We start from the raw sequence: 23606 nt of genomic DNA on the forward strand, positions 1-23606 counted from the left end.
CCTACTGCTACTTTCCTCCTTTAGATGTAAGGAAAAAGAGACCCACTGCTTTCTATAACTTGCCTAGCATCCATGCTAGTAAGAATAGAGAAGGGATCAAACCTTGGCAGTCAAGATGCCAAAGTCTGTGGGGAATTTTTTTAAAGTATGATTAAAATATAATATCGGTCCATTATTAATGTTCACATCTCAATGAGTTTGAGGATAAGAAAACACCCATGAAACCACCACTGCCAGCAGGCCATAAATACCCATCATTTCCCAAAGTTTGCTCCCACTCTTTTTTTATTATTATTATTATTATTATTATTGGGTGGGAGGTGGTATTTGCAGTAAGAACACTTAACACAGCATCTACTCTCAGCACATTTTAAGTTACTGTCAGCAGCAGGCACCTCACTGTACACTAGGTCTCCAGAACTTATCTTACACAACTGAAACTTGGTGCCCTTCCTCCTATACCGCTTCATTTCCCTCTGCCCCAGTCCAGGCAACCACCATTCTACTCTCTGCTTCCCTACATCTGACATAGAGGTGGGATCATGGAGTGCTTGTCTTTCTGTGCCTGCAAGTCCTGCACTCCTAACCACACTCTGGCTCATATTCAGACGATAAAACAAAAGATGGCCTTTAAAGATAAAGCAATATTGCTGACATAGAAAAATGTCACGATTTCTTATAACATAAAAATATAGAATACAACACAATGTCTGGTATGATGTTTTTTTGTTAGTGTATGTTCACACAAATAAAATTTTCAAAAATTAACAGAACTATATATAATAGAAGCTATTTTTAATCATTTTATGAGTGTTTAACAATGTAATATAACAAACAAAAACTGAAGATGTAAATTGCCTGTATTATAAAATAAGATCCCAAATTTTGGAATCCCAGAACCAATGGGCGTCTCCAAGTGATGTCCTCACCTGTCTGATGGATGTGATTGGTCCACACACACACACACACACACACACACAGAAGCAGGCAGCAGATGGAAACAATTACACAGAAATAGCATCAACGATTCTCTGCAGCTGGGATTTAAGAGTAATTTTGATGTTTTCTTCATACTTTGAGAAGTATCTTCCAAATTTTTACAATATAAATGTAGGACTTTTAACAGAAAAAGATGCCAATACTTAAGTAGAAATACCACTTTTCAAACCACTTGAATCTTAGTTATTTGTTTCAACCCTAGGACCATCCATATAGAGTGACGGGTGCAAGGGTCACTTCAGTGGATTCAACTTCTCCTGACAATTTCCCCTGCCCTCAGCTGCCACTCATGAGTCCTTAGACACCAAGAACACCTACTCCTGCTCCCCTCTGACTCATTGAAGTCTCTCCCTCCTGACACTGCACACATTCCTTGGCCAGGCCGGGGCTTATCCTCTCAATCCCGATGGAATGCTCCCTCTGTGCTGGCAGAGCATAGCTTAGACACCAGCATACACACAGTGTCTTACTCTGAGTGGGAACCAAACGAAAATGGTCTCGAACATTTTTAAATTATGACTAATAGGAAAATTAGTAAACCTAGATAAGGAGAAGGAAAATAAACTGCCATAGTTCTTACACTCAGAATAAATGGACTTCACTTGTTTTATTGGGACTTAAGTATGATGCTTAGTAATATTGCTTTGTATCTGAGAATTTTATTAAATAAGTAGATTTTAGCTCCTCTTCCCATACACATAAAAAGTCAGTAACTATGTGAGATTGTGGATGTTAATTTGCTTCACTATAATAACCATTTTATTATCTATATATACATCTCATGACATCAACTTATATACCTTAAATATATACAATAAAATTTATGGATTTTTTTTTTTTTTTGACAGGCAGAGTGGACAGTGAGAGAGAGACAGAGAGAGAAAGGTCTTCCTTTGCCGTTGGTTCACCCTCCAATGGCCGCCGCTGCAGCCGGCGCACCGCGCTGATCCGATGGCAGGAGCCAGGATCCAGGTGCTTTTCCTGGTCTCCCATGGGGTGCAGGGCCCAAGCACCTGGGCCATCCTCCACTGCACTCCCTGGCCATAGCAGAGAGCTGGCCTGGAAGAGGGGCAACCGGGACAGAATCCGGCGCCCCGACCGGGACTAGAACCCGGTGTGCCGGCGCCGCAAGGTGGAGGATTAGCCTATTGAGCCACGGCGCCGGCCCAATTTATGGATTTTTAATTTTAAAAAGCAATGAGGAACTCAACTTCCCACCCTCCAGACCCAAGGGCCCCGTTCTGGGCATGGGGAAGACGCCCCCCCAGGAGAGAGAGGAGCCAAGCAATGAGGATGTGCCCCGTCATCTCTGAAGACAGGAAACATCATTCCAAGGAAACGTTTCCAAAGAGAAGATAACTCATTGACAATTATGTCCTTCCATACAGATGAAATAGTTTTGTCGAGAATGTATATTATGCTGTAACTTAATGATCTTTCCCTTGTTTTAGCAATTCCACTTCTAATCGTCTGTCCAACAAAAGCCCTTGTACATGAGTGTGAAGGTACACATTCAAGAACGATCTGATGCACGATCTATAATGAGAATGCACTGGGAACAACTAAGAGCTCATCAGTAATGGGCTGGCCACCACCCAGCGTCACATCTTGATCATGAAACACACTGCGGTCAAAATTTTCACTGCCTCTGGACTTGCATGACTCACCTTACTTATCCACCCTAGGCCTTAATTCTGCATTCTAAAAAAGGGCAATGTAAGTGGAGAAAAAAAAGAAGAGAAAGGGTAGGAAGAGAGTATGAGAGGAAGAGAGGAGAGACAGAGAGAACTCAGCTGGTACTAGCCTGGAAGAGAAGAAGGTGGTTTTCCCAAAGCACTCCCAGAACATTCCAGAGAAGGTGGCCTTGCAAAGGTAAATGGAGGGTATAGAGACCCTGAGAATAGCCCCATCTACCAGCTCTGGTAGTCTTGCACTTCCTGGGACTCATGAGTGGCAGGAAGATCACACAGAAATTGCGCTCTGTAATTTCCTAGCGTCTAGCGGCAGGGAGGAGTTAGGGACTAAACTTCCAGCTGCCAGGCCCCCCGTGATACACACAGTGTTTCTCACTGAGCCCACCTCTCACTAAGGAGTACTGTGGAAAAACCATACCTGTAAATGAAAACGTGTGTGTAAAAGTCAGAAATGAAGCACGATCATAACAAAAACCACACACGGAGAGAGAAATCAGTGCATCTCATCACACCGTCTAAAATGATTGCAGAAGAAAATCACCAAAAACAGTTCAACCAAAATGGGGAGTTTGTTCTGAGGATGTATATTTAAGATAATATTTAAAGAATGAAAAGTAACAGGTGCATTTCCTATTTTTTTAGCTGGAGAGAGATCCTAGAAAACAGGAGTAGAAGACAATGCAACACTTATGACAGCTGGAAAAAAAAAAAACAACTCACACACCTTTCACTAACAAAGTTTTAATAGTATCTCCACTGACATTTCCCAGCCGCTGGTTGTAATCTGAGACACAGTCTGGAATGTCCCTAAAACTCACCGACCACCAAATAACAGAGGATATCCCACCAAAAAAAATTCATTTTTCTGAGTACTAAGTACAAATTTCCCAAAAACACACATTTCAATAGGACAGTAAACTTCCCTTCAGAGGTTCATGCCTGATGTCTGAGAACACACTTAGTATGTTCTGCACACTTCCTCGAAATTAATGATTACACATATTTGAAAGGAAATAAATTACTATTTCAACATAATTAATATGACATTCTTTGTTTTAAAATTATTATTGTCACATAGTCATACTTTAATGTGCACAAGTCAATAAGGGATGCCAGAGATGGGATTTTAAATAGTTTTAAAAAGGAACACAATTAATTTTTCTGATTGTTGTATAAACATTGCATTAAGTGTCAAAGTAATACATTGGAGAAATTCAGATGGCTTTATAAAATCGAAGGGAAGGAGAATTATAATTACACATATCAGAGTATGATTGACTGTTCTTTTAACAGAATTCCTTTGCTGAAGATTAATGAACACTGGTTTTGCCAGAACATTCCAAAATGTGCAACATTTGTGGAACAGGGAATAAATACGGTTCTATTTTAATAGTCATGAGATTATATTAATGCATCTTAGAAATAAATATTCCCAGCATATCAAGCCTGAGATACCACCAATACTACTGTGTATTATGAAGTTTTCTTCATAGATATAAAATACAACTAAGTCTCAGTGCAAGCTGTACACAGAGTGTAACAGGCAAGGTCATGATACCACCATGCCCTGCTTGAATCCCTTCTCATTTGCCTACACACAGATCCGAGTGCTCTTTCCCCCCTCAGCCAAGGACCTTAGTTCTTTATTCATCTCCAGCTGGTGAAGCCAGTTTTTCTGGGGTCCAAAGAGAGCCAAAAACGCCTTAACCACCACCCTTATCTAATGACTGATAGGTGAACTGTCCAATAGAAATACAATGCCTTTTGCCACTGTGATTTTACATTTCCTAGTAGTTTCCTATTTAAGACAGTCAAAAATAGCTAAAATTATTTTATTAAACACATTTTATTTAATTCATTATAGTCCAAATATCATTTCAACCTATAATCAGTAGTAAAAATTACTAATGAGATATTTCATTTTTCCCAGTACTACGTCTTCAAAACCTAGCATGTATTTTGTACTTACAGCCTGACTTGGACTACCCGTGTTTCACAGGCTCAGTGGCCACAGTGGCTTAGGGCTGCTGTCTTCAAGAGCACAGCTCTACACAGTTGCTGTGGACTACATGTGTTCCCACTACATGATGATGGTGTTTGGGGTGAGGTCTCTGGGAGGTAATTAGGTCATGCAGGTTGAGCCCTCATAAATGGGATTCATGACCTTCCCAGAAGACATGAGAAAGAATCTCTCCCCCTCTACTCTGTGAGGATACAGGAGGGAGGCCCTCACCAGGGACTAAACCCACCAGCACTTGATGATGATTCCAGCCTCCAGAACAGTGAAAAAAATTTCTGCTGGTTATGCCACCCAGCCTCTGGTATTTCTGTTAGAGCAACCTACATTGACCAAGATAACATGTGAGTCTGACCCATCCAGCCTACAGAGTTCCCTGAGAGACTCAGCCAAAGCCAGCTCCACGGGACTATACTTGGTACTACACAGGTACAAAACACCTTCCCTAGAACAAATCCTCACCCTTGCTGGCTTCCCCAGGATCAGACACTAATAAATCACTCTCATCACTCTTTGCCTCAGGTTCTGTTTCTGAGGGGGTCAACTCAAGACATGGACATAGAAAAAAATGTGAAAATAATAAGCAAACAACAAAACATTTAAATCATTTACCAGTACCTGTGAATCCAAGATCGCCTGAAAAATTACTTTGGTCTTTACTGCTGCCTTCAGCACCTGACTCAAACTTTTCACACGGTCTTCATACTTCCTTCAAATTACTTGTCCAGGCTCTATCCCACAACTCATCATATGGCTCTGCAGAAGTTACTTTCCTTGACCCTCAGTTTTCTTATAAATAAAACCACAGACGCAGCAACAGCATCTCTTGGGAGCTTGTTAGAAATTTAAGACTCCCGGGCCAGCACAGTGGCATAGTGGGTAAAGCCACCGCCTGTAGCGCTGGCATCTCATATGGGCAACAATTTGAGTCCCAGCTGCTCCACTTCCAATCCAGCTCTCTGCTATGCCCTGGGAAAGCAGTAGAAGATCACCCAAGTCCTTGGGCCCCTGCACCTGTGTGGGAGACCCAGAAGAAGCTCCTGACTCCTGGCTTCAGATCAGCCCAGCTCTGGCCGTTGCGGTCATTTGGGGAGTGAAACAGTGGAATGGAAGACTCTCTCTCTCTCTCTCTCTCTCTCTGGCTCTACCTTTCTATGTAAATCTGCCTTTCAAATAAATAAAATAAATCTTAAAAAAAGATTTATTTATTTGAAAGGCAGAGTAACAGAGGAAGAGGAAGAGACAGAGAGATCTTCCATATGCTAGTTTACTCCCCAAAAGGCCACAACAGCTAGGGCTGAACCAGGATGAAACCAGGAGCCAAGAACCCCACCCTGGTCTTCCACATTGGTGGCAGGGACCCAAGCATTTGGGACATCATCTGCTGCCTTCCCAGGTGCATTAGCAGGACGCTATATTGTAAGTGGAGCAGCAAGGACTTGAACTAACATTCTGACATGGGATGCTGCATTGCAAGTGGCAGCCTAACTCACTGTGCCACAATACTGGCCCCAAGATCTATGCTTTACGATAATGCTCAGATGGTTTATATGCTGGCTAAGGTTTGAAAAGCAATGGTCTCTATCACTTCATCACCATCACTCTTACTCATGACCAGACTTTTAGACAGACTTAAAGAAAAATCTACAGGAAATGTTAAGAAATGTGTAGACATATTTCTGAAATGATATACCATTTTAGTGTCTACTACCTGCTGCCTACTGGTTCTATCACCTTGGAACAAGCTGCTCAGCCTTTGTAGGCCTCACTTACTCGTCTGTAATGAGGGAAAAACAACAGTAACTGCTTCATGTTTTTGAAAATGAAGTGAGGAAAGCACAGGAAGTACTTAGAACAGGGTCAAAATGGTATTGTTTTGTTGAATAAACGAACACTGTACTGTTCATTTGAAAAACCAGAATGAAGTGGTCACCCCACCAAGCTTTGCAGATTCACTGTCCAGCACCAAGGCTCAGGAGATCCATGCCTGCAATGTTGTGGAGAAAGGTGGAGTTGCCATTAAGAAGACTCTCAAGGCAAACAGTCCGTGGGTTTGACTCCTTGTTCTGTTATTTAGACTCTAAGCTTCATATAACAGCAACAAAAAGCCACTATGTCCTTACCTTGAACCAAGATCTCAGATAAATGCTTTGATAGGGGCCAGCATTGTGGTGCAGCAGGTTAAGCCACAGCTTGAGATGCCAATACCCCATATCAGAGAACAGCTTCAAGTCTCTGCTGTTTGCTTCTAAGCTAATGTGCTTGGGGAAGCAGCAGATGATGGCCCAAGTACTTGGGCCCCTGCCACCCACATGGGAGACTCTCTACCTCTACACCTCTTTTTCAAATAAATAAATTTTTTAAAATTAATTTTTTAAATGTCTTTGTTATATATTTCCCATTTTAACTGCTACTTTATTTTTTTAAGTTTTTTTTTTAATTTACTTGAAAAGCAGAGTTACAGAAAGAGAAATCTTCCATCTGCTAGCTCACTCCCCAAATGACCACATTAGCCAGGGCTAGGCCAGGCCAAAGCCAGGAGCCAGGAACTCTATTCGAGCCTCTCCCACATAAGTAGCAGGACCCAAGTATGTGGGCTGTCTTCCGCTGCCTTCCCAGGAGCATTAGCAGGGAGCTGGATTGGAAGTACAACAGCTGAGACTCAAACCAACACCCACATGGGATGCTGGCATTGCAGGTGGTGGCTTAATCTGCTGCACCAAACACCAGCCCCATTAGCTGCCACTTTAGACCTGGAAAGGGAGGTCAGATTATTTTTTTCCATTTTATAGCAGCTCAGAGAGATTGAGTAACTTTGCTAAAGTCCCCAAGAAAATCAGTGACGGCTCACAGAGAGGAGTACTGCACACACCCTGAATCCTGATGCCCAACTTGCCAGTTCTATATTCAGAGAAACGATTTTCAGGTCTGACACTAAGCAAGCCCTAAGAATGTAGCTCTAAAAATCATTGGATTCTATTCATGCAAACATTTTCCAGAGTCTGTGAAGCAGTTGAGGTTTTCTGTTGTTTTTGTTTTTGTTTTTAGCAGTCAACTTTAGAGTATGGCCAGAAGTTTCTCTTTAATATATATGAAGCACAGTAGCAACCGCATGTAAACGTCAGTCATTTAGTGACATCAGCAAGACTGCAGACTGCAAAGCCCTAAACCTCATTTCCCCACTGAGACAACAATATGGACGGACTCCTAAACTGCGATGAGGAATCCGGAGCCAAATAAGAATTCACAGCACCCCAGACAAGCTCAGAGTCAAGAAGCAGTGCACTAAACCAGGTGAGGAGGCTGGCACTGAGGCACGGAAGGTCAAGCTACAGCTGAGAATGCCAGCATCCCATACCAGAGTCTCTTCAAGTCCCACTGCTCCATGCTTCTGATCTAACGTCCTGCTAATGCACCTGGGAAAGCAGAGGATGGTGATCAAAATACCTGGGCCCCTGCCAGCCACTAGGGAAACCAGGGTGGCATTCCTGGTTCCAGGCTTTGGTCTGGCCCAGGGCTGGCTATTGTGGCCATTTGAGAAGTGAACCAGCAGACAGAAGATAATTGTCTCTATACTGTTATTTTTCCCGTGTTACAGCTTTCCCTCTCTTGCTGCTTTGCCTTTTGAATGAACGAAAATAAATAAATAAATATTTAAAAAAAAAAAACAGGTAGAAAAAGCTTTTCATTTCACTCACAATCGCCCTTCCTTTAAGCCAGCGCAGTTCAATGCAATGAGGAGAAAATCCCGATGTAGGACTTCTACCCTGGGAGGGGAAGAAAAGAGTGCAAAGTACATCCAGCGTCATGGCTTTGGGGGAGACTACCTAAGGCTCTGGTTTCTGTCCCATGTGACTCAGAATGCTGACAGGAACTGGTATACTTGAGTTACTCAGGGGATGTTGTGAACAAATGAGAGTACAGTTGCAAACCCAGAGAACCTGTAGTAAGACAAACATACACCTAAAGGAACAAGACAATACAAGCTCTTGAAACAGAAATTGACAAAGCTCTCTCTTAGGAAATTTCATGACACATTCACAGAAGGGGCACCCTAAGCTGATTAGTAAAGGCCTTTGCCTGTACAAAGTCAATCAATAAAAACCAGGAAAGATGTCTCCTTCTAAACTGTTCAAATCAGAGTAAGAACAAGGCACAATAAACAGGGAAATGTCTTAATCTGAGGAACAAGAAAAATCTCCAAAAACCAACACTAAAGAAATGATGATCTATGAATTACCCAACAATTCACTGAAAATAATCATCTTAAAGAAGTTCAGTAAAACATGAGAGAACACAGACAACTAACCAAAATCTGAAAATGACACAGTAACAAAATGAGGATAATGAAAAGGAAAGAAAAAAAAAAAAAAACATTAAAAAAAAGGAACCAAACAAATTCTGGAGCTGAAGAGTACAACAGCCGAATTGGAAAGTTCAATAGAGAGGCTCAACAGAAGACTTGTTCAAGTAGAAGATAGAATCATCTCATTCAAAAACAGGTCACTTGAAATCATCGAGTCAGAAGAGCAAAAGAGAAAAGGAATGAAGGAAAATGAGGAAAACAATGTGATGTATGAAAACCATCATATGGACTGATGTAGGCAATAGAATAGAATAGAATAGAATAGAATAGAATAGAATAGAATAGAAACCATTTGAAGAAATAATAGCTAATATGTCCCAAATCTGAGCAAGGAAACAGATACCCTAAATTCAAGAAGTTCAAATGACTCCAACTAGGATGAACTCAATGAAACCTCCCTGAGAGATATTTTATAATCAAGCTGTCAAAATTCAAACAAAAAGCAGCAAGAGATGGGGCCAGCATTGTGGTATAGCAGGTAAAGCTGCCACCTGTGACACCAGCATCCCATATGGGTGGCAGTTCAAGACCTTGCTGTTTTGCTTCTGATCCAGCTCCCTGTTAATGCACCTGGGAAAGCAGCAGAACATGGCCCAAATCCTTATGTCCCTGCATCCATGTGGCAGACCCAGAAGAAGGCTCCTGGCTTTGGCCTGGCCCAGCCCTGGCTGTTGTGGCCATTTGGGGAGTGAATCAGAGAGTGGAAGATCTCTCTGTAACTCTGCCTTTCAAATAAATAAATAAATCTTTTTTAGAAAAAAAAAAAAGCAGCAAGAGAAAAGCAACTTGTCACATACAAGATAGTTCTCATAATAGTAGTAATGAATTTCTCAGAAGAAACTTTGAAGGCTAGGAGAGAGTAGAACAATATTTTCCAAGCACTGAAAGAAAAGAGAACTTGCTAGTCAAGCACACTATATCCAACTAAACTCTCCTTCAAGAGGGAGGGAGAGAGGCATTCCCAGAAGAAAGCTAAAGGAGCTCAACACCACTACAACCGCCTTCCAAAAACTGCTAAAAGGAGTCTTCCAAGTTGAATGAAAGGATGCTAAATGTTGATAGAAAGCATGTGAAAATACAAAACTCACTGCAGAAGGTAAACAGACAATAACAGAATCTGGTAATATTGCAATGATGGCACATAAGTCACTTTTAATTCTGGTATACAACGTATAAGAGAAAATCACAAAAATAGCCATAAGTACAAAACTATGTTAATAGATACAAATATAAGATGTAATTTGTCGAGCCAGCACAGTGGTGCAGGTTAATCCTCTACCTATAGTGCTGGCATCCCATATGGGCGCAGGTTCTAGTCCCAGCTACTCCTCTTCTGATCCAACTCTCTGTCTTGGCTTGGGAAAGCAGTAAAAGATGGCCCAAGCACTTGGGTGCCTGCACCCACATGGGAGATCCAGAAGAAGCTCCTGTCTCCTGGCTTCGGATGGGCCCTGCTCCGGCCCTTATGGCCATTTGGGGAGAGAACCAGCAAAAGGAAGACCTACCTCTCTGTTTCTCCCTCTCACTGTCTGTAATTCTACCTTTCAAATAAATAAATAAAATTTTAAAAATCTTTTAAAAAAAGATGTAATTTGTGACAACAGTAATCTAAATTGGGAAGGAAACAAAGATTTTGTATATGTAGCTGAAGTTGTTAATGATTTAAATTATGTTTTATATAATCCTTGTGGAAACCACCAAGAAAATAACTATAGAAAATATTCCAAAGAAAATGAGAAAGGAACCAAAGTATATCACTAGGGAAAAAAATCTCCCTATGTATCTGTTTGTCCCTATCTCTTTTTCTTATAAATTGTGACACCAGTTACAATGCACAAAGGGCATTCCCTACTTAAGATGATTTCATCTTAATCCACACCTCAAGGACATGTGCAAAGACCCTACCTCCTCAGTAAGGTCACATTGGGGCACCAGGGTTTGAGAATTCAGCCTGTCTTTTGGGGACCATAGGTCAACTCACAACACAAGCCATACCCTAAACCAAGTTACTTCTGTGTCTCCTTAAGCATTTCCCAGGTAGGAAGCCATGAAGAAAAAAATTAGAAATAAACACATGGGATTGATGCCAGAAATGCACTGAGACCTCACTGGAGTTTTCTACTGGGAAATTCTGTCATTTTTTTGTTTTCCTTCACTTTCTAGACCTGATCACACTAAAGTTGTCCCCCTCTTTTTAGGCCTGATCACACTAAAGTTCTCCCTTTTTAATTATTTGAAAGTCAGAGTGACAAAGAGAAGTAGAAACAGAAATCTTCTGTCTCCTGGTCCAATCCCCCAAATGACTGCAATGGGCTGGGTGATAGCAGAGCCAGGAGCCCAAAACTCCATCCACATTTCCCACATGGGTAGCAGGGGCCCAAGCACTTGAACCATCCTCTGCTGCCTTCCCAGGTGCATTAGCAGGAAACTGAATAGGAAGCACAGCCACCAAGATGAACCAGCGCTCTGATACAGGACACTAGTGTAGCAAGAAGTAGCTTAATCCACTCTGCCGCAACTCTGAACCCCACCCAATTTTTTTTTAACTTGAGCCAAATATGCTAGGACACAGGCTAAAGAGTAATGACGGGCCAGTGCTGTGGCACAGTGGGTTAAGCCACCATCTGTAGTGCCTGTATCCCATACGGGTGCCAGTTCAAGTTCCAGCTGCTCCAATTCCAATCCAGGTCCATGCTAATACACCTGGGAAAGCAGTGGAGGATGGTCCAAGTGCTTGGGCCCCTACACCGATGTGGGAGACTCAGAAGCTCCTGGCTGTAGCCTGGCCCAGCCCTGGTAGCCATTTGGGGGGTGAACCAGCAAATGGAAGATCTCTGTGACTCCTCTCTCTTTAACTTTGTCTTTCAAATAAATAAATCGTTAAATATATATAATAAAAGATTAACAATAGGGGCTGGCACTGTGGTGTAACGGGTAAAGCCACTCGCCACCTGCAACAAAGACATCCCATATGGACACTGGTTTGTGTCTCGGTTGCTCCACTTACAATCCAGCTCCCTACTAATGCACCTGGGAAAGCAGCAGAGGAAGGCCCAACTACTTGGGCCCCTGCACCCATGTGGAAGACCCAGAAGAAGCTACTGGCTCTTGGCTTCGGTCTGGTCCTGCTCTGGCCAATGTGGCCATTCGGGGAGGGAACCAGCAGATGAAAGGTCTCAGTCTGTCTGTCTCTCTCTCTATCTCCCTCCCTCCAACTCTGACTTCCAAATAAACAAAATAAATCTTTAAAAAACATTAATGACACCTTGAAGTGCTGAATTATTTTTTTGAGAAAAAATTCAACAAAAATAATGGAGCAAAGTCTCTGGTAAGAATCAAAAGGGAGTCAGTTGCAATGTTTCAATCATGAAGCCATCTTGTTAACATGGGGAAAGAGAGGGCAGCAACTGTCACTGCTGACTCCCTGCACCTTGGACACCTCCCCAGCTTGGCCTCATTAACACCACCTCTATTTCCTGCACCGCAGGCAGTCAGGTGCTGACCCAGCAACGTCTTTGTTTCTCACACTTTTAGTGAAATTTCTGTTATATTAATAGGAGTTTGGGGACCTGAATACATTTCAAAAACCACAGAAGAGATCGTGATACAATAAAAGCTCACTTGAATTCTGTCTGCAGGCTTCCCTCTGAGACATATATTAAGTTAGTGAGTTACTCAAGCTTTTCTCCACACCTTTTCATCTTAGGGGCCGATACTAAAATTCCCTTTGTGTCCCAAAGCAGAGAGAAGTGCACTCATTTCCTCTGACTGCTGTCACAAATTACCACAAATGTGGTGGGCTGAAGCAACACACATTTATTTCCTTCTAGCCCTGGAGGTCATAAGTCCAAAATCAGTCTCATGGGGCAAGATTCAAGGTGTGGGCAGGGCTGGTTCCTTCTGGAGGTGTCAGAACCAGTTCAAAGGGGAATCCAAAGAACGGACATGCTCATAAAACAAAAGTATTAAAATGAATGTGTGAATGACACGGGTTTGTTTCCTACTGGTGCTAAAATCATTTAGCAGTTTAAAACAGGAAGCGACTGGAGTAGGCATTTGGCACAGTGACTTAAGTCGCCTTTGGGACATCCAAATACCATGCTGGAGTGCCTGGTTCAAGTTCCAGCTCTGCTTCTAATCCAGCTTCCTGCTAATGAACACCCTGGGAAGCAGATGATGGCTCAAGTACTTGGGTCCCTAACACCCACATGGGAACTCAGACCCAGTTTCCAGCTCCTGGCTTCCACCTGGTCCACCCTTGACTATTATAGGCATTTGGGGAGTGAACTAGCAGATGAAAGATCTTCATCTCTCTTTCAAATAAAATGGAGATAAAATTTAAAAGTTATTTTAAATCATACTTAAAATATAAGAGTAAAAGTTTAAAAAAAAAAAGTGGATTATCTTATAGCCCTGGAGGTCAGAAGTCCTAAACCCAAGGCATGGGCAAAGCAGGCTCCTTCCAGAGACACCATTCCCTGCCTTTACCAACTTCTGGAGGTTGCCTACAGGCGTGGCTCCTGGCTCTTTCCTCCACCTTCAGACCAGTCTTTCTCCTTCTGCCCTCCTCTCTCATGCTCTCAGTCTCCCTCCTCCTGTTTCTCCCCTCCTCCCTCTTGCATTTACAAGGACCTCTGTGACACTGGTCCCACAGAGGATCAGGTGCTCTCCCCATTACTTGATCATTATTTGATCACATCTGGAAAGGCCCTTGTGCCATGTAAAATGGTGTAGTCAAGGGTCTGGAATTAGGACATCAGGGCTGGGGAACTGGAGGGCATCATTCCGACAACAGCCACAGAAGGGGAGATCGGACCTCAGAGGAAATGTGTGTGGATCTCTGTTAACACCCAACTCTTCCTGACCCCCACTGCTATCTCCACAGAGCCCAGCTCTGTCCAGATTACGCATTGTTGCAAGAGTAAAATATTTCAAATTTTTAATAATTTAAATTTTTTTATGTTTAAGATACAGATATCCTGACCACTTGTTTGTAGGCATATAGTGCTATGACCCATAACATGCAGATTCTGAACCACCACACATTCAGGGTACAGGAAATTTCCATCAGCCCCAAACCTACCTCCCCCCAACACTTAAGACCTGGTAACCTCTGATCTCTTCCCCATCACTACAGTCTCACCACTAAGAGAATGTTGATGTAAACCCACCAAGGTCAGGCTCTACAGGCACACGTCGTAGGCCAGGCTTCTGGGAGCAGAAATGCTTTACTGAGGGACAGCTGAGGGACAAGCAAGGGGCTTTAGGGCTGCAGGATGCATCAAGTACAGATCACTGAGCAAGGCTGCAGCCTTTGCCAGACTCTCAAGCCAGCTGGAGGCACCAGGGAGCTCCAGAACCCACACTGGCCACTCATGCTTGTCCCCAAGGAACTGCACTTCTGTGAGACAACACTGGTTATGCCAGGGAGGAGCGGGGAGGGCCTGCTCTCCAGAGCAAGACCCACCTGGAATCTGTTAGCATCCACAGTGCCCCTGCCTGACAAGGGGATGGGGCAAGGAGGCCACAGCAACAGCCCTAGAGCCCAGGGCCTCATGCTCCAGTGTGCATCCAATGTCCTAGAAGTCTCCTCAGAGCTCTGATTGCTGGCCCTGCCCCAAGGTTCCTGGTCCAACAACTCTGAAGTCAAAGTGCCTGTTCTTTGGAGTCTCCTTTGAACTGGTTCTCGTGCTCACCAGTGTCCTTGTTAACAAGCTCCATAAAACCTTTCATGCATTCAACTTCCTGTCTCAGAGTCAAGATTTCACTTTTTTTTTTTTTTAAACTTATCTTTTAACACTGGAAGGTAGATTGGTGGTGATTGAAAAGGCAGACTCAGGAGGCCTGGAGCCTGAGCTGGATGTGGGCAAAGCTGGCCAGGAGCCCATATGTCCTGCAGAGCCCTGTGAGGTGCCAGGAATTAATGGCACCAGACACCTCGGCCCCTTAGAGGTGAAACTGGGGCATGAAATAGAAGGAGCGTTTGGAAATCTGAGATTCAAGTTCACAATATACTAGAAGAAAGCACACTAAGGTACCAATCATAAAATGATATCAAAGAAGAGATGTTTTTGACCTTAATTTGATCAGTACACACTGTACACACATTTTAATTGTCTCCTTGTAGACCATAAATATGTACAATTTTTCAAAATTTAAAGTAAGAATAAAGTGTGAAAAAGAACTGAGAGAGCCCAGATTCCTTCCCTCATGCCACCTGCTGGGCATCTGTGGTCTTTACCTGTTCAGATAACTGAGAGGATAAGAGAGGATCCCTAGGCAGGGAGCCTGGGGCACAGGATGTAAATGGGGTTAGATGGTGGGAAGCTTACATCCTGGTCACTGAGACTCCCAATCTTCCTCCCAGCCACGCTTCAAGCACACAGTCAAGAAGAATTAGATCCTCCAGGCAGTGAGTAGCAAGTTTTCTCCAGGAAATTTGCCTGGTGTAGAACAAAGAAAACTAAATACACTGATTTGTGAGAAGGGATGGGGGATGTGACATAGCCCAGCCAGGTCCTCCTCTGCTGATGCCCAGGTTTGACAACCATCCCATCCCTGCAACCTATGCTCTCAGGACTATCAATCAGCTCTCCAGTGCATTCACCTAGGACTGATCAATTCAGGAGCACGAGACCTTGGAGGAAACCTGAAAGACAAAGGGCAAAATAGCCCCGCAGGAAGAAGGCGGGTCATGGGGACAACAGGCAGGATGGAGGAAATCCCTCCCCAGAACTTCAACAGCCTCAGAGAGACAACTGAAAATATTGTGCTCACAAAACAAGATGCTGATTGTTTAAAAGGCATTTATTTAAAAAGCAGAGTTATAGAGACAGAAAGAGATCTTCAACTCACTGGTTCTTCCCCAAATGGACTCAACAGCCAGGGCTGGGCCAGGCAAAAGCCAGGAAACTAGAACTCCATCCTGGTATCCCACATGGCTTGGGCCATCTTCTGCTGCCTTCCCAGCAGCATTAGCAAGGGGCTGGATTAGCAAGGGCTCAAACCAACGCTCATATGGGAAGCAAGCGTCACAGGCAGTGACTTTAACCTGCTGAACCACAACACTGGCCCCAAGATGCTGATTTTTAAGTAGAAAACTTAAAAGAAATAACCAAGGAAAGATCCCAGAAAGTAGAGCAAACTGCCCAAGACAGGGAAATTGGAGAGAAATGATCAAGGGGAAAATGACAGATGCAGTGCTAGAGTTCTGAAACCAGCAGTTTCAGAAGAGAACAAAGAAACCAGAAGAGAGGAAAATAATGCTCAGAACCAGAGGATTTGAGATGGTGGAGACCATCTGAGACCACCACACAATGGATAAAAACAGACACCCCCAATAGATGTCATCGCTGCATTTCACACTACTGAAGAACAAGGAAAAGCAGTTAAAAGCTGGCTAAAAGAAAATGAACTGTTTTTATCTAAAGACATAACAATCAGAAACATAACAATCAGAAGAGCATCGGACTAGCATCATCAGTAATGCAAGCAACTCAAGGACACACCTTCAAATTTCTGAGGAATAATTAGACAGTTCTCATTCACAGATTCCGTATTTGCGAATTCCCCTACTTGCTGAAATTTATTTGTACCCCACATCCACATTGCCAGCTCCTTCATGAGCAGGTGCAGAGCAGCACAAGTTTGTGTGACTCCACAAGCGCATTCCCAGTTGAGGCTGAGCCAGGCGACGCTCTGTCTTGGGTCAGCTCTCACGATTTCCTCTCAGATTCTGCATGAACAGGGGGCTGGAACACGAAGCCAGAGCTGGGAATCAAACCCAGGTACTTGCTTCACTGTGGGATGAGGGAGCATGCGCTGGTGTCTTCATCACTAAACCAAAAGCCCACCTCAAAGCTAAATTTAAAAATTGGACATGTGAACAGCGCTGTGGCATAGCGGGTAAAGCCGCCACCTGCAATGCTGGCATCCCATGTGGGTACCATGTTGCTCCACTTCCAATCCAGCTCCCTGCTAATGTGCCTGGGAAAGCAGTGGAAGATGGCCCAAGTGCTTGGGCCCCTGAACCTGTGTGGGAGACCCAGAAGAGGCTCCTGGCTTCGGATCGGCACAACTCCAACACTTACAGCCATTTAGGGAGTGAATCAGTGGATGGAAGACCTCTCTCTCTCTCTCTCTCTCTCTCTCTCTCTCTGCCTTTCAAACAAAATAAATCTTTTTTAAAAATTGGACATTAAACTTTTTTTCTAAATCAGGAATAAGAAAGAAAGCCATTGTTGATATTACCATCCCTGAAGCCAAAGCTAGAGTTACAAATTTCCTCTGTTCTGAGCTGGTTTCTCTCATTAGCAATCAAAAGAATCCCAACAAATGCAGTCATTATGGACTCTCAATGTCAAAAAGCCAGGGCTGGGCTAGGCCAAACCCAGGAGCTGAAACCTCACTGCTGTCTCCCAGCATGCACAGTAGTAGGAACCTGGAAAGGAGAGTGGAACTGGGACTCAAACATCCCAAGTCTTAGCGTTTTGTGAATCCTCTGCCTGGGACCCCAGCAAATTCCCCTGTCCTTTCAGATGAGCTCTGTCCCACGGGAACAAGTTGTCCCCTCTGCTAGCTCTGCTTTGTATTTGAGTCTCTTCTAACCAAATCAATAATTACAAACGTTGTACCTACAGTTTTGATGGAGGTGGGTGCTAAGAGGGTATGGTTCTCCTTGCTTAAACTCAGACCCATCAGTTCTCCATCATAGCCTTTGGTACCCATCAATTTAACAAATTTCAAGAGTTTGATAACAATTTAGGAAAGGCTGTAGGAAACAGGTGTTCTAACATGGTGTTGATGGGGGCTGTTACTGGTACAACTCATTGGAAGGCATTAAAATATCATCTGCACACACCTTTTGACCTAGAAAATCTAATTTAGGAAATTAAAAAGCCACTTATTTACAGATACTGATACACAGAGAAATTCATTACAGCTGTATTGAAGTAGCAACAAAAAGGGACCAAGTGTGTGTTACTGGGAGCTGCTGAAGTTCATTTTAGTAGGAGTGTTTCTAAACAGTGGACCACTGAACTCTTCCTAAAGCAATGGGGCAAATTTGATGCACTTGTAAGCAATATATTCCAAGATACATTGCTATACCAAAAAAGGTGTAGGACGCTGTTTGCATTACAGTATAATCTGAAAAAAAAAGGGATGGCTATGCATATGCCACTTTGCACATGCTCATATGTAGGAAAATTCTGAACATCCAGGAAACTGGTAAACAGTGGTTTCCTCAGGGCACCCATCTTCACTGCATACCCAATTGTGCTGATTGGGCATTTTAAGATTCATGCATCAATTATATAAAAGAACAAAAAAATCAAGCTCACACAATGCTTGCTTGCATGCAATTATCTGAGTGGACCATTTAAGTCCCAGGTGTGTGTCTCTAAGCCAGCTCTCATCAAAATAATTGGTTGTGTAACCACCTCTTAACGCCCAACAGGTTGAGTCTTGATCAGATCCCATTACAGAGGATTTAGCACTTATTTTAAGTTTCAAACGTTTCTTCGTTGACAGTTATATGTATGTAAAGGACTACAGGTAGCTGCTATATATTGTCAGTGAGTCAATTTTGGAATGGAAATTCTCCTGGTTCCCTTCCAAGATTCCAAATCAGGATTTGGTGATGGGAAGTCAGGAAGAGCTCTCTAGAGTCACCTGAGGCGTGTCTCCAAGCTCTGCCCGCCTGGACCACACGCCCTGAGACTGCTCCAGTCCTCGAGGGTGGTGCCCAAGCACATGTAGCCTCAGCAAGCCCTGTTGGAGAGTCTAACTCTCCAGTTAAGGATCACCTGCACAAGGTCCAGAAAAGAGAATCCGCAGCCCTTCAAACCGACATCCAGCTACCCCTTGCAATTCCGGCAGAAACTGTCTGGTTAGTGAAAGGGGATCCTCGCCCAGGAGCCCGAGGGTAATCAGCACTCAGGATCTACGTCATCAGGAAAACATCACGTCATCAGGAAAACAAACACTGCCGGCTTTTCCGTCCTCATTTACCAAACAGGAAGCCTGCCGACAAGACTCATTTCAGCGAGGAAACCGACGGAGGTGGGGCGACTACCAGCAGCTCGGTTCTTCTACGGACCCCAAGGTTCCCAACTGAGGCCTCCTTTACCGACCTGACTGGAGAAATGTAACTCAGCTTCCGCACCTACACGGAGCGCGGACCCCGGCTCGGCCCCCGCCGACCGTCACCGACCCAGCCCGCCTGGAAGGAAAAGGCCTTCCTTCACCTCACGGTTCTGGAGGTTCAGCTTCCGCGACTGGGCAGGGCCGCCCGGCGCACCCCTCGCTGGCAGCGCAACGCTGGCCGAGGCCTGGCGCAGAAAAGGCGCGAAAGTCAGGGAGCCGGCGGGACCGTCGAGGCAGGCGACTCGCTTCTCGCGAGAGTTGCTTCCCCGGCCACGCCCCCAGCGCCCCGAGGGCCGCCCCTGCAGGCCCGCGTGCTGCGCGCCGGCCGGATGACGCTTCCCAGCCTGTCGGGCTACCAGCCTGGTACCGGGGTTAGCCCGCCGGTGTGAGCCCAGAGCCTGGCGAGTCAAACCGCGGCGGGAGACTAATTATCAAATATGTAAAACACGGGGAGAGAAATCTTTTTTTTTGTCCAAAACATTTTGGAAATTTTTGCTAAATTCAGATCCCTTCCTCAAGGTCAGTGAGCTACGGGAACTGACATCACTGGGGTACACGGAGGGGCTGGCTTTTAGCCAAAGGACCAGCCTCTGAGGAGCAGCCACGTGAGAATGTGGGGCCAAGTTTTCCAGATTGTTCCATGGTGGGAGGGGGGACACACCTATAAACCCCTAGTCTTTCAACTTTGGGGCGTCGGTAACAGATTTGAATGCCTTTTCACTTTTAAATTTCGAATTACCTTTCATTTCTCCAATTTAGAATGTGGAGTAAGATTAGCGACATGGGGGCACCCCACCCACCTACCGAATGTGAAGTGGCCACGGAAAGTTCATCATTTATATATATATATATATATATATTTTTTTTTTTTTTTTGACAGGCAGAGTGGACAGTGAGAGAGACAGAGAGAAAGGTCTTCCTTTGCCATTGGTTCATCCCCCCACGGCCGCTGCGGCTGTCGCGCTGTGGCCGGTGCACCACAATGATCTGAAGCCAGGAGCCAGGTGCTTCTCCTGGTCTCCCATGGGGTGCAGGGCCCAAGCACCTGGGCCATCCTCCACTGCACTCCCGGGCCACAGCAGAGAGCTGGCCTGGAAGAGGGGCAACCGGGACAGAATCCAGTGCCCCGACCGGGACTAGAACCCAGTGTGTCAGCGCCGCAGGCAGAGGATTAGCCTAGTGAGCCGCAGCGCCAGCCCATTTTTAGATTTTATCTACTAAATGTGAAGTGGTTACATATAAGAAACCATGAGTATTCTTGTCAGACAAATGCTATTCTTTTTTTTTTCCCCTAGGATTTGTTTATTTATTTGAAAGGCAGAGTTACAGAGAGAGGATGAGAGAGAGATCTTCCATCCCCTGGTTCACTCCCCAGATGGCAACAAAGGCCTGCCCCAAGCCAAAGCCAGCAGCCTGGAACTCCATCAGGGTCTCCCAAGTGGCTGGCAGGGCCCCCAAGGACTTGGGCCATCATCCCCTGTTTTTCCAGGCACATTAGCAGGAGCTGGATCAGAAGTGGAGCCGCCAGAACTCCAGCTTGTATATGGGACGCCGGCATCACAGGTCGCAACGTAATCCACAGCACCACAATGCCGGCCACTTCTGTTACCTCCTTAAGGAATGTGAGCCCCGTTCTGGAAAGAATCCATTTTGAGAAGATGGCCTGAAAGGCAAAGGAGGAAAAAAGTCCAGGCAGGCACCAGCGCTGTGGTGCGATGAGTTCAGCCACAGCCTTCACTGCCTGCATCCCACATGGGAGCACCTGTCCCAGCCCCAGCTGCTCCACTTCCCATCCAGCTTCCTGCAGATGTGCCCAGGAAGACACCTGTTCCAGCCCCGGCTGCTCCGCTTCCCATCCAGCTTCCTGCAAATGTGCCCGGGAAGGCAGCAGATGATGGCCCAAGTGTTGGGGCCCCTGCCACCCACGTGAGGGGCCCAGATGGATTCCAAGCTCCTGGAGCCTGCCCAGACCTCTGTGTTGTGGTCATTGTGGAGTGGACCCACAGATGGAAGATCTCTCTTTACCCCTGCTTTTCAAATAAATGAATAAATCTTTAAAAAAAAAAAAAAAAACAGCTCTTCCTGATGGTGTTTAAAGAAGTTTCCTGCAGCTCTAGTTAGGACAGCTGGCATGGAGATAATGTGTTCACAGGTTCCAGTCCAAAAGCTACCTTGTAGTGGGTATAAAGCCACAGCCTGCAGCGCCGGCATCCCATATGGGTGCTGGTTCGAGTCCCGGCTGCTCCACTTCCGATCCAGCTCTCTGCTATGGCCTGGGAAAGCAGTAGAAGATGGCCCAAGTCCTTGGGTCCCTGCACATGCATGGGAGACCCGGAAGAAGCTCCTGGCTCTTGGCTTCAGATTGGTGCAGCTCCAGCTGATGCGGCCATTTGGGGAGTGAACCAGCAGATGGAAGACCTCTCCCTCTGCTTCTCCTTCTCTCTCTGTGTAACTCTGACTTTCAAATAAAATAAATAAATCTTAAAATACATATATAATTTCAAATTAGATACCTCATTGACTAAAAAAAAAAGCTATCTTGGTGTGTCACTTGTGATACCAAAACAATCATTAACAAACGCTGAAACCCCAGCAGCACGTCAACTAAATCACAGTGCAACCCATGATGAAATCTGCAGCCTTTGACACTAACAGTGGGAAGCAGATGTGTGCAAACAGGGAGGGCCTCAGCATGATCCAGGGGCTGCCAAAGTGCAGATACCCAGGCCCTGCCCCAGCCCTTCTGAAGGAGTCTCCACAAATGGGATCGGGAATCTGTGGATTTCATAACTTTCCAGGTGGGGAAACTTTCCACTGTGGTGTTAGCAGGGTAAGCCACCACCAGCAATGCCAGCATCCCATACTGCCACCCAGCTGCTCCACTTCTGATCCAGCTCCCTGCTAATGCACCTGGGAAAGCAGCAGAGAGAGGATGGCCCAAGTGCTTGGGCCCCTGCGCCCATGTGGGAGACCCAGAAGAAGCTCCTGGCTCCTGGCTTCTGGCTCCTGGCTGCAGCTCTAGCTATTGTAGCCATTTGGGAAGTAAGCCGCACAGATGAAAGATTTCTCTCTCTCTCTCTCTCTCTCTCTCTCCCTCCCTCTCTTTCTCTGTAACTCTACCTTTCAAATAAATAAATTCTTAAAAAAAAAAAAACCTCCCAGATGATTCCAATGGACCCACCAAATCAATCAAACCCCAGTTGTGAAACAATATCCATGATCTTGTGTTAGATTAGGATTTGATTTAGCTGCCTGTGAAAGAAATTCCCAAATAACATTAACTGAAACAAAATAAAAATATGTTTCTTGTAGAAGGAGTCCAGAAATAGACAATTCAGTTGATGACTCCACAAAGAAGTTAAAGACCAGGCTTTGGGGCCGGCCCTGTGGCATAGGAGGTTAATCCCCGCCTGTGGTGCCAGCATCCCCTATGGGCACCGGTTCGAGTCCCGGCTCGAAGTGCTTGGGCCCCTGCACCCATGTGGGAGATCTGGAAGAAGCTCCTGGCTCCTGGCTTTGGATTGGCTCAGCTCTGGTTATTGTGGCTATTTGGAGAGTGAACCAGCGGATGGAAGACCTTCCGCTCTGTCTCTCCCTCTCACTGTCTGTAACTCTGCCTCTCAAATAAATAAAGAAATAAAATCTTAAAAAAAAAAAAAAAAGACCTAGGCTACTCCCAGTGTACCACTCTGCCATATCTAGAGCCTCATTCCATAGTCTAAAGTAGTAGTCAGAGCTCCATCCATCACATCCTCATTCCAAGTAAGCAAGGAAGGAAGAGATTAAAAAACCCAGCATATTATGTCTATTATCTTTAGGATATTTATCATAAACTGTATTGCAAAAATTGATTTACATCATCGGAAATTAGCCATGTGCATGCCTTGTTACACGGGAAGCTGAGAAAGGTGATTTCCTAGCCGTATGCTCAGGAGTTCCATTACTAGTAGAATTTCAGAGACTGACGTTAGGTACATAAGCAGCAATTACCAGAAGTACAATATCAGTGTTGTGAATACAGTAAACTCCTATGAAATTATGGCTTCTAAGCAAAGAATCGATAAATAGCAGCAATCCATCTAGTTCACTCTATAATATTTCTTCAGAAAAAAAAGAGCTTAGAAAGATATACAGCCTGGAAAGCGATAAACACTGGGGCAGGCATCTGGCCTGGAGGTTAGCACACCTGTGTCCCGTGTCACAGTGTCTGGGTGTGATACTGGGCTGTGGCTCCTGACTCCAGCTTCCTGGGAGTGCAGACCTGGAGGACGGTGGTGGTGGCTCAGGCGCCTGCTTCCTGCTACCCACAGGCAGGCCTAGGCGGAGTTCATATGAAGAGTGGACCCATAGATGAGCACTGTCTCTCAAATCAATGAAAATTTAA

The 23606-nt window shown here is 44.8% G+C and overlaps 1 long non-coding RNA gene across 1 annotated transcript in view; it reads right to left on the bottom strand.

Annotated features, from left to right (window-relative positions):
• LOC149123314 (uncharacterized) overlaps positions 1-19711 on the bottom strand; it is a 217204-nt gene extending 197493 nt beyond the window's left edge. Inside the window, exon 1 of the long non-coding RNA XR_016215752.1 lies at positions 19324-19711. This is a non-coding gene — a long non-coding RNA (uncharacterized LOC149123314). The remainder of the gene's footprint in view (positions 1-19323) is intronic.
• Positions 19712-23606: the final 3895 nt, after the last annotated feature.

The sequence above is a fragment of the Oryctolagus cuniculus genome, chromosome 11, assembly GCF_051225735.1.
Source record: "Oryctolagus cuniculus isolate XC-2025 breed Fujian yellow rabbit chromosome 11, ASM5122573v1, whole genome shotgun sequence".
Classification (NCBI taxonomy): Eukaryota; Metazoa; Chordata; class Mammalia; order Lagomorpha; family Leporidae; genus Oryctolagus; species Oryctolagus cuniculus.